The sequence below is a fragment of the Ranitomeya imitator genome, chromosome 4 (assembly GCF_032444005.1).
Source record: "Ranitomeya imitator isolate aRanImi1 chromosome 4, aRanImi1.pri, whole genome shotgun sequence".
Lineage (NCBI taxonomy): Eukaryota > Metazoa > Chordata > Amphibia > Anura > Dendrobatidae > Ranitomeya > Ranitomeya imitator.
In genome coordinates, this window is record NC_091285.1 from 16,593,620 (window position 1) to 16,605,182 (window position 11,563).

Consider the following 11,563-nt stretch of genomic DNA (forward strand, 5'->3'; position numbering starts at 1 on the left):
CTGGATGACTGCTAACAACACGAACCTGCAGGGCACGCAACTTCACAAAGACCAATCTCTACACAAAAAAATATATTCTGCATCTATCGCCTGGGGATCAGCAATCACTTTCTCCAAACTTCTGACACCCAGCGTGATACGCCATAGATAGATATATTTAGATGTATACACTCGCCGCTTCCTTGAAATTAATTGGGGCGAGTCTGTCTTCAATATGGAGTCTGCCGCGTAGCGGAGGGCAAGAGGTGGGTGATATGTGGGCTCATTAATCACAAGCAACTACGTTGGTAATACAAATTCACAGCACGCCGGTGACTGGAAGTGATATCGTACTGAGCATAAGAGCAAATTAGGGTCACTAACGCATTTCGAGTCCTGAAGTCTCTCGCATGTTGTAGAGAAGACAGAATGGATCTAGATGCTAAAACCTCAGGGTCAAAAAGTACAAACTTGAATCATGATTTTACTTTTCCCTCGGTGGGAGGGGTAAAATGGATGGAATAGTATTATATTCGAACACCGCCTGCATAAATAAATTCTACGGTTCCTTCCGTCTTCAGTGTGAAATTTGCTTTGGAGAACAGGGATAGAGAGAGTTTATTACTGGCAGTGATAATGTAGATTCATGGTGGGCTAGTGAACAACTGAGCAGGCAAAAACAATTAAGTTGGTTCACCAACGCGTTTCGGGTCAAACTTCCATTCTATTACATAGGATATAGGGTTGTTATTTCTTGTCCTCAGAAATTAAAGACTAATAATAATGATTTTGTTTTCCTCCCTTGTAGGAAAATAGGAGGAATAGATTCATCAACGTCTTGAAATGCGTTGAGACAATTACACAGAGTTTTCTATGAAGCTGGAGGCAGACTCATTCGGAGGGATAATGTACTGTAGACTCATGACAGGCTAGTGAATAAGTGCCCAGAGGTGACACGGAATCATAGAAATGTAGAGTTGGAAGGAATCTCCAGGGTCATCTGAGCAAAACAAAGTTGGTTCAACCAACGCGTTTAAAGTCCAGATAGATCTACCACATCATATATATTGCTTCCATATTACACTGATAATGTAGATTCATGGTGGGCTATTGAACAACTGAACAGACCAAAAAATGAAGTTGGTTCACCAACGCGTTTTGGTCACACTTCCATAATATTACATAGGAAATAGGGTTCATATTTCTTATCTCCAAAATTAAAGACTAATAATAATGATTTTGTTTTCCTCCCTTGTAGGAAAATAGGAGGAATAGATTCTCCAGCGTCTTGAAATGTGTTGGGACAATTACATGTTTACTATGGAGTATTCTATGAAGATGAAGGAAAAGGGCAGGCTCTTTCGGAGCAATAATGTAGTTTAAGGGTATGTGCACACGATGCAGATTTAGTGCAGAACTGCAGCAGATTTTTCTGCACCAAATCTGCATCGTGTGCACACAGCCTTAGACTCATGACTGGCTAGTGAATAAGTGCCCAGAGGTGACATAGAATCATAGAAATGTAGAGTTGGAAGGGATCTCCAGGGTCATCTGAGCAAAACAAAGTTGGTTCAACCAACGCGTTTAAAGTCCAGATAGATCTTCCACATCATATATATTACTTCCATATTACACTGATAATGTAGATTCAAGGTGGGCTATTGAACAACTGAACAGACCAAAAAATGAAGTTGGTTCACCAACGCGTTTTGGTCACACTTCCATAATATTACATAAGAAATAGGGTTCATATTTCTTCTCCCCAGAGATCAAAGACTAATATTGAAAACTGGAATAATTATTTAGTTTCCTCCCTTGTAGTAAAATAGGAGGAATAGATTCATCAGCGTCTTGAAATGCGTTGGGACAATTACACGGAATTTTCTATGAAGGTGGAGGCAGACTCATTCGGAGGGATAATGTACTGTAGACTCATGACAGGCTAGTGAATAAGTGCCCAGAGGTGACATAGAATCATAGAAAGGTTGAGGTAGAAGGGATCTCCAGGGTCATCTGCGCAAGATAAAGTTGGTTCAGCCAACGCGTTTAAAGTCCAGATTGTTCGACCGCCTTATATATATTACCTCCATATTACACTGATAACGTAGATTCATGGTGGGCTAGAGATTAAATTGGACATCTCACTGAATAGAGCAGAGGCAAAAATTGGTTCGACCAACGCGTTTTGAGTCACCATTACACCGGGCACAGAGTTAATATTTCTTGCCTCAGATATTGAAATATTGAAATCAAATATTGTAGACTTGAATGATTCATTTTATTTTCATCCTCTGTAGAAATAAAATAGGAGGAATAGATTATTCAACGTCTTGAAACGTGTTAGGACTAGTATGTGTTGAATATGGAGTAGCAGAGGGAAAGAACAGGGACTGAGAGTGAATCATAGATTAATAATGGTGTAGTGAATAAGCATTTGGAAATGACATCACACAGAGCAAAATAAATTGGTTCGACCAATGCGTTTAGAGTCCAGACACTTTTACTGTATGACAAAGGGGGTGGTGTCCATCTTTCTTGCCCCGGTGTATTGAAATATCATGTCTACATGTCTTATACACGAATTGTGTTTTTATTTGTCTCCCTGGAGTAAAACATGAAGGATTAGCTCCATGGAATAAATGGCGCTATAATAATAAATAATAATAATAATTAGGGTGATATTAAATAAACCTAAGTTACTTCTTTAGTGGCTTGAAACGTGTTGGTCTATTCTGTACTACCAATATGAGTTTCCCATGGAGAAGAGGGATAAAGCGGGCTCATTATTGGCACAGATATTGTCAATTTTGGTGTCACCATAAGAACAAACAAGGCCACTAACGCATTTCACGTCCAAGTCCAAGAAATTCTCTAGCGGCCTAAAACGCGTGGGACAATTCTGTGTTAAATACGATGTTTGCTCTGTAGAAGAAGGATAGTGTAGGAAAGTCATTGAGACTGATAATGTAGATTTATAGTGGCATGACTCTTCACAAAAGTAAGGGTACCAACGCATTTCGAGTCCTGACACTTTAGCCATATTACGTAGTGGGCATGGTTTATCTTTCTTGCACTCATATATTAAAATACTGTAGTCATATATCCTGATTTTATTTTTATCCCCCCTGGAGAAAGATTGAAATAGAATGATATTAGACAGAACCTGAATCAAAAATTTCTTACGTGGCTTGAAATGCGTTAGAACCATTCTCCGTTAAATATATTAGCTTACTGTTCAGCATAGGGATAGAATGGACTTATTGGGCAGATAACGCAGATTCACGGAGTGTTATAGAAAAATTGATTGTGAAGATCACACTGAGCATAAGAGCAAAGGTCTCCAACGCATTTCGAGCAGAGAGATTTCTATGTTATGCAGTCAACACAGTGTATCTTTCTTGCACCCAGATATTAAATATTGGGGTAAAACGTCAGACTTGAATGATAACTTTACCTTCCTCCCCAGAAGAAAATTAGGAATAGAACGATATTTGACAACCCTGAGATAATAAATTCTACAGGGGCTTGAAATGCATTGGGAAAACCCTGTGTTTAATATTGAGTTGGCATAAAGAAATAAAAAGAGGGTTCATTATTGGTACTGATAATGTAGATTCACGGTGGGCTATAAGAGACCTCACACCGAGCATAAACCAAAATAAGATCACTAACGCATTTCAAGTCCTCTGGACAATTATGTCTTTCCTGTAGAGTTTCCAGCATGATTGAATAAGTGCTACTATAAGTGTCATCGCACTGAAAATATCACCAAATTAGTGTCTACCTACCAACGCATTTTGAGTCCCTGACATTTCTACCATATTATTAAAGGGAAAAAATATATATCTAGTCTATGAAACAAAGCTCACAGATTTGAATGATATTTTTTTTTTCCTGCAGGAAAATCGGTATAAAATGAAAAAAAAAAAAATCTGTTTTATCATAAAATTAATTAGGACCATTCTGACATAGGGGTTTCATCTACAAAGTGGGTGATGTGTGGGCTCGTTAATTACAAGCTCTTTGTGACTGGAAGTGATACTGGATAAGGAAATTAGTGTCACCAACGCGTTTCAGCTCCTGTCACCATTAGCATACTACATCGAGAATACAATGCCGTTTTTCCCGGAGCCCATATATTAAAGCCGCGGGGTGAGAAGATCATGACTTTAAGTTAAGATGTGGTTGGAATAGGATGAAGAAGAGTATATTAGACCAATATATGATATCTAAGCTGTACACAGCATTTGGCATAGGGCTGAGAAGCTAGATGGCGGTAAAAATATGAACTTTTTGCACATTTAATTTATAGAAGACTCAACACATGTAAAATTACAGGGAAAAAAAATCTGGATTAAAGGGTCATGTGCTATATGTATCATGTTCTATAGATCCGTAATGTGGCGCCCATAGGCTGCTATGGGCCTGTGATGTACCTCCAATGTTATATGGCGACATACAGAGTGCCCGAGTGGAGAACATGGCGCCTGGCAGTGATAATATACTGTGGCACTCTGTCTACAGCTCGGTAATATATATTCTGTATAGTTCCATGCTTTCATATAAGGCGGCATGTGGTGCACATTGCTTTACAGTGTGCATGGACCTTTAAAAAAGTCTTCTGGTGATGTGGTCAACTTAGAATATTATTATATTATTTTATTTATTTTACCTGGTGCAAATGCCGTTGTTCTCCTGAATCAGGCGATGTTTTTCTTTTGCTCCCGCGCCTTTCCAATCCTGAGATATGGCCTCTTCTTCTTTCTCCTTAAATATAGTCTTTTTTTTTAGCCAACTGGCCGAGATCTTTAAGAACACACCCACTGAGAAGAGTTAAGGACCATGCCCACTCTCTGTCCCTTTGGGTGCCCTAGCTCTCCCCGGATAACTTCTGATTGTGAAGACGCCGGGGCCACATACCTTGCCATAGCTCCTGAATTTTCCCTCTGTCTGTACCCTTCCCCCACCCTGGGGAGAGGGAAGTAGTAGTGTACTGTAATACACCAACCAGACTAACAAGGTAATACGAACAGGGATAAAGGAAAATACCAATCATACAAATATACTCACACATATAACAGAGGAATGAACCAGGGAGTGGAGGATAATAATAATAATAATAATTTTTATTTATATAGCGCCAACAAATTCCGCAGCGCTTTACAAATTATAGAGGGGACTTGCACAGACAATAGACATTACAGCATAACAGAAATACAGTTCAAAACAGATACCAGGAGGAGTGAGGGCCCTGCTGCTCGCAAGCTTACAAACTATGAGGAAAAGGGGAGACACGAGAGGTGGATGGTAACAAATGCTATAGTTATTCGGACCAGCCATAGTGTAAGGCTCGGGTGTTCATGTAAAGCTGCATGAACCAGTTAACTGCCTAAGTATGTAGCAGTACAGACACAGAGGGCTATTAACTGCATAAAGTGAATGAGAACATTCATTTTTTATTTTTTATTTTTTTTAAATAGGCCACACAGGGATCGTTATGTTAATGCATTGAGGCGGTAGGCCAGTCTGAACAAATGAGTTTTTAGGGCACGCTTAAAACTGTGGGGATTGGGGATTAATCGCATTAACCTAGGTAGTGCATTCCAAAGAATCGGCGCAGCACGTGTAAAGTCTTGGAGACGGGAGTGTGAGGTTCTGATGATTGAGGATGCTAAGCTGAGGTCATTAGTGGAGCGGAGGGCACGGGTAGGGTGGTAGACTGATACCAGGGAGGAGATGTAGGGTGGTGCTGAGCCATGGAGTGCTTTGTGGATGAGGGTAGTAGTTTTGTACTGGATTCTGGAGTGGATGGGTAACCAGTGTAATGACTGGCACAAGGTAGAGGCATCGGTGTAACGGTTGGTGAGGAATATGATCCTGGCAGCAGCATTCAGGACAGATTGGAGCGGGGAGAGTTTGGTAAGAGGGAGGCCGATTAGTAGAGAGTTACAATAGTCCAGACGAGAATGAATAAGTGAGACAGTAAGAGTTTTTGCAGAGTCGAAAGTAAGAAAAGGGCGAATTCTAGAAATGTTTTTGAGATGCAGATAAGAAGAGCGAGCCAGTGATCGGATGTGGGGGGTGAATGAAAGCTCAGAATCAAGGATGACCCCAAGGCAGCGGGCATGTTGCTTTGGAGTAATGGTGGAACCGCACACGGAGATGGCAATGTCAGGCAAAGGTAGGTTAGTAGAGGGAGAGAACACGAGGAGTTCAGTAAAACCAAAGTAGGATGGGGTAAAACCAAAGTTGGAGAATGAAAGGGGATTATCACACACCCAATACCTCACAACAGTCTCAGATAAATCCACCAAATGTCTTCTCAAACATCTACAGCAAACCACCATCTCCTAACCATGCAGCATGGAGCTTGCTCTGACAATGAGTGCTGACCAGGGCCCAGATTATATAGGAGATGGGAGTGGCTAACAGAGAACAGCTGAGAGCCTTAATGCAGGAAAGCTTCCAGGAGCTCTCAACTAAGCAGATTAACCCCTGCACTGCTAAAAGAAACCTGCCCCATTTAATATGAAGGTGAAGTGCTTCTAAACAGTGCAGGAGTAGGACAAATCAGACGTGGTGGTCTTCTGGCTGCTCTCTGTCACGATAAACCCTTGACAATAGCATACTCTATGATTATAGCATGGGATTAGCACCAACAGAGAAAAATTTAGAACAAAGCCTATAACTGTTACAGGGTGGTATTTATAGGCTGTATTCACACATTGCATTTTTGACGTTTTTGCTATGTTGCCTAAAATGTGGCAACATCTGACTTTTGCACCGAACCAGAATATCAGTATATTCCATACCCTGGAGCCATAGGCACCCCATGTATCACCGTATTTGCACTTTGCTACCGAGGTCTCTTGAATAAAGGATCTACTTTTGGTAATTTTGCTGCTTTCAAGGTCAATCTGGATGTAAGGTAGAATGCAGCGCTGCTTCGAATGGCTTTTAATTAACGCAGCCTTTTTACGGATTACTTACCACATACTGTAATTGTTGGAAAGGACGAGGCATTGTATAATTAGCGTCACGGCCTGCAGATCTGACACCGCAGCGAACCGGCTTCCCCTAATTAAGGAGATTACATCTGGAATCAGACACATCACCTCTGTTTCGGATATGAATTATTCCAGAGTTGGGAATCCCTTTTAAAGGGAACTTGTCGTCTGTTTTAAAGCATGTAAATCCCTTTATACCCCCAAAACTCTGAAAAAGTCCTATATTCATGTCCCACTCCGTATGCAAAATGCACCGTCCAGTCTGATGGGTGTCTCCGGACCACACTCATCGCCTCCTCACTTTCCCGGCAAACAACGCCTCTTCTTTCTTGATGGACATGGATGACTTCAACCTGTTTCATCCACACGGTGCTGGAAGTCTCGTGCCTGCGCAGACGAACCATTGACCTGAGCAGACGCGCTTCGCACTGCCCTAGTGAGCCCCATGGTGCGCAGGCGCCGGCTTCGCTTCCACGGAATCAGCATCTTGATCCGCTATTCGCACAGCGAGGGGGTGCCTAAGCGAGTCTCACTTTTCAACGACGCAGGCGCGAGACTTCGAACACTGGGTGGATAATGTCGGAGATGTCATCAACATCCAATAAGACAGAAATTTGCCAGGACTGAGTAGGCGCTGAGCCTGGCCTGGAGACACCTGTTGGACTGGACGGCAAAATTTGCATCCACTTAAGAACTCAGAAAGAGGGGAGAGACCAAATACCCAACCAGATACCCTGCCCTACCAAGGAAGGAAACTTTAGACCCAACCGTTGTACCTTTAGTGCCAACCATAGTGTCATAAGGTGACAGGCACAGTGCCAACCTGAAAGGCACAGCTGCTCCCTTTTATAAGATGCCATTAAAGATGAACCAATGGGCACAACGACAACAAGACCCCGACACATTAGACCCCACTCCAAGTCTCCTTCCCGTCATGGCTCGTCTAGTTTCTTAGGTGTCCCAGGAGTATGGATTTGGGTCCTGTTTTGCACCCAATTTTTTTTCCAGCTCCCTGCCTGGCACTTTTTTGGGGTTCCGTTTTACCAGTGTCTTGTTCCCTTTAAAAAATGGAAAAAACTTTTTAGCCCCTTTAGAGAATATTCCATTAAATCTGTTTTTTCCATACTCGCACACAAGAGACGCTTTACGGCTCCGCGGATCCAAATTCATCATGTTCACTGCTGGTCTAAATGGACCCCCAGAGTCTCAAAATCAGCTCATGCATATTTCATCTAATTCTAAGTTATTTTTATTTTTTTATTAGTATTTTGCATCTTAAACACTTCTCTTCAGTAAAACTTAACATATAAAGTCCCAGGAGATAAGATGAAGAAATGCACTAATTTCATTTATTATGTGTACCCAGGGATGATTAATGCATAGTTGGTCAATGCTAAAAAAAAAAAAAAAAACAAGAACAAAAAGTTTCCAAAAACTTTTTTTTTAATTCTTTTGTCAGAAAAACTTTCCAAAAAATGTCAGGAAGGTACCAAGTAAAAAAAAGGAATACTTCCCAGTCTCAAAGGAGAGCTAACGAGTCTCCCAAAATTTCCTAGTAAAAGAAGCCCTATCAATGGGGATGGGGGTGTGAAGAAGGCGGTGCGGTGAGAGGTCTTTTAAGACCCCAAATTAGCAGATGATGGGCACAGACTTGGACTTCCCATTGGGGGATCGGAGGCCATCTTGGAGATATTACAGGGTTGCCTATCCTTTAATTTTAAGTACCGTTGACTGTCTCAAGGATTGACATTAGGCGATTTTGGCACCACATATGGACCCAACGATGAAAAGTCTGGTTCTTCATCATCTTAGATTACTTAATCTTCCCAAGGATGGACATTAATAGATATTGGCACCACCCATGGACCCAAGGATGAATAGTCTGGTTTTTCACCATCTTAGATTACTTAATCTTCCCAAGGATGGACATTAGGAGATATTGGCACCACGCATGGACCCAAGGATGAATAGTCTGGTTTTTCACCATCTTAGAGTACTTAATCTTCTCAAGGATGGACATCAGAAGATACTGGCACTACGTATGGACCCAAGGATGAATAGTCTGGTTTTTCACCATCTTAGAGTATTTAATCTTCCCAAGGATGGACATCAGAAGATACTGGCACTACGTATGGACCCATGGATGAATAGTCTGGTTCTTTACCATCTTAGAGCACTTAATCTTCCCAAAGATGGACATTAATAGATATTGCCACCACCCATGGATCCAAGGATGAATAGTCTGGTTCTTCAACGTCTTAGATTACTTAATTTTCCCAAGGATGGACATTAGGAGATATTGGCCTACACATGTATCCAACAATGAAAAGTCTAGTTCTTCACCGTCTTAGATCACTTAATCTTTTTTATAAGGGTACAGTGACCGATTGCCCTCGTGTTATCACAGCCTCGACCGCTGTCCGACCTCGGCTGCTGTATGCCCAAGAGGGGAGGGGGGATAATTTGCGTTATCTTTGGAGGGCCATAAAGTAATTTCGCAGTAATTAGAAACCCAACAAATTCAAAGCCGTTTACAGTCGGTTCATGCAGTTTCACCTGCTTTATCTCCTATGCAGTTGCCTGTAGATATCCGAAGAGCCATAAACTGGTCAATGTGAATTGAGTCACGTCTTAGACACATGGCCTTTGAAAATACATTGCGCCGTGTGGATCGTGTCCAGACGATGAACATAGGAATCTAAAGGATTTCTCTAAAATCAAAACATCCTCCATTCATTCCATTGTATTGATTCCCACACCACATGAGCTTCAAACAATGTCGTATCGTTTTTGGAGGAATTAGGGAAGGTAGTATATACACCATTTGCTAAAAGAGTCAGAGCATAGTTCCTCAGCTATAGGAAGGAGATGAGAAGGCATTATATGTGCCAATATTATTCACAGTGAGTGACTGAGGCGGTAATATATAAGCTTATGTGATCAGTAGTGAGAAACAAGGAGGCAGTACTATCTGTGCCTATGCTATTGGCGGAATTGCAGCACTATCTGTGCCTACATATTTATAGGAAGAGATACAGAAATATAATTATCTGTAACTATATAATTTACAGAAAGTGAGAAGGCGGTAGTACTATCTACACCTGCATCATTTACAGCAAGAGAAAGGGAAGCAGCACAAATTTGTACCTGAAAAAATCTGCAGGAACAGAGAGTGAAGCAGTTCTACCTCTAACTATCTAATATATAGACAGCGACAAGGAAGTAGTTCTATCTAAACTATCTATACTTACATAATTTACAGCAAGAGTCAAAAGAGTCAGCACTATCTGTACCTACAAAATCTACAGTAAGTGACAGGAGGCAGTACTATCGGAATCTACTAAATCTGCAGCAAGAGAAAGGGTAGAAATCTGTGCCTTTAACATTATAGGAAGAGACAGGAAGGCAGCACTATCTGTAGTTACATAATTTACAGGAATAGACAGAGATGCAGTACTATCTGTACCTACATGATTTACTGGAAGAGACAAGGATGCACCACTATCTGTAATTACATTATTTATAGGAAGAAACAGGTAGGCAGTACTATCTGTGCCTAAATCATTTACAGGAAGAGACAGGGAGGCAGTACTATCTGTGCCTAAATCATTTACAGGAAGAGACAAGGAGGTACCACTGTCTGTATCTACATCATTTACACGAAGAGACAGGGAGGCAGCACTATCCGTAGCTACATCATTTACAGGAAGAGACAGGGAGGCAGCACTATCTGTAACTACATCATTTACAGGAAGAGACAGGGAGGCAGCACAATCTGTAGCTACATAATTTACAGGAAGAAAAAGGGAGGCAGTACTAACTGTACCTAAATCATTTAGTGGAAAAGACAAGGAGGCAGCACTATCAGTAGCTACATAATTTACAGGAAGAGACAGGGAGGCAACACAATCTTTACTTTTATCATTTACAGGTAGAGACAGCAAGCATATCCTTTCAGTCTTGTAAATTGTCTCTAAGGTCCAAAATAGTATTCCAAACACATCCATCAGATGATCAACAGAATTGAGATTGGGGAATTGGGAGACAAGTCATCACATTGAATTATTTGGTTAGGTGGTACATATCGCCAAGATCTGAGGTTTCCAATCAGAACATGGCTTTATCATACTGCCTCCGCCAGCGCCAGCTAACCTTCACTCTCCTCCTCACGTGCATTTATGACCTTTTGGGCAACCAAGAACTTTTCACCAGTTCACTTTATGTATACCAGGAACACCCCAGAAGACGCGCTATATACTGGGAACACCCCAGAAGACCTACTGTATATTGGGAACACTCCAGAGGACCCCCATATACTGGGAAAACCCCACAAGACCCACCATATATCCTGAACACCCCACAAGACCTAATAATACTGGGAACACCACACAAGACCCACCTTATATTGTGAACACCTGAGAAGACCTGCCATATACTGGGAACACCCAAGAAGACCTGTCATATACTGGGACCACCCTACAAGACCTGTCATATACTGGGACCATCCTACAAGACCTGTCATAAACTGGAAACATAGCACAAGACCCACCATATATTGGGAACGCCTGAAAAGAATT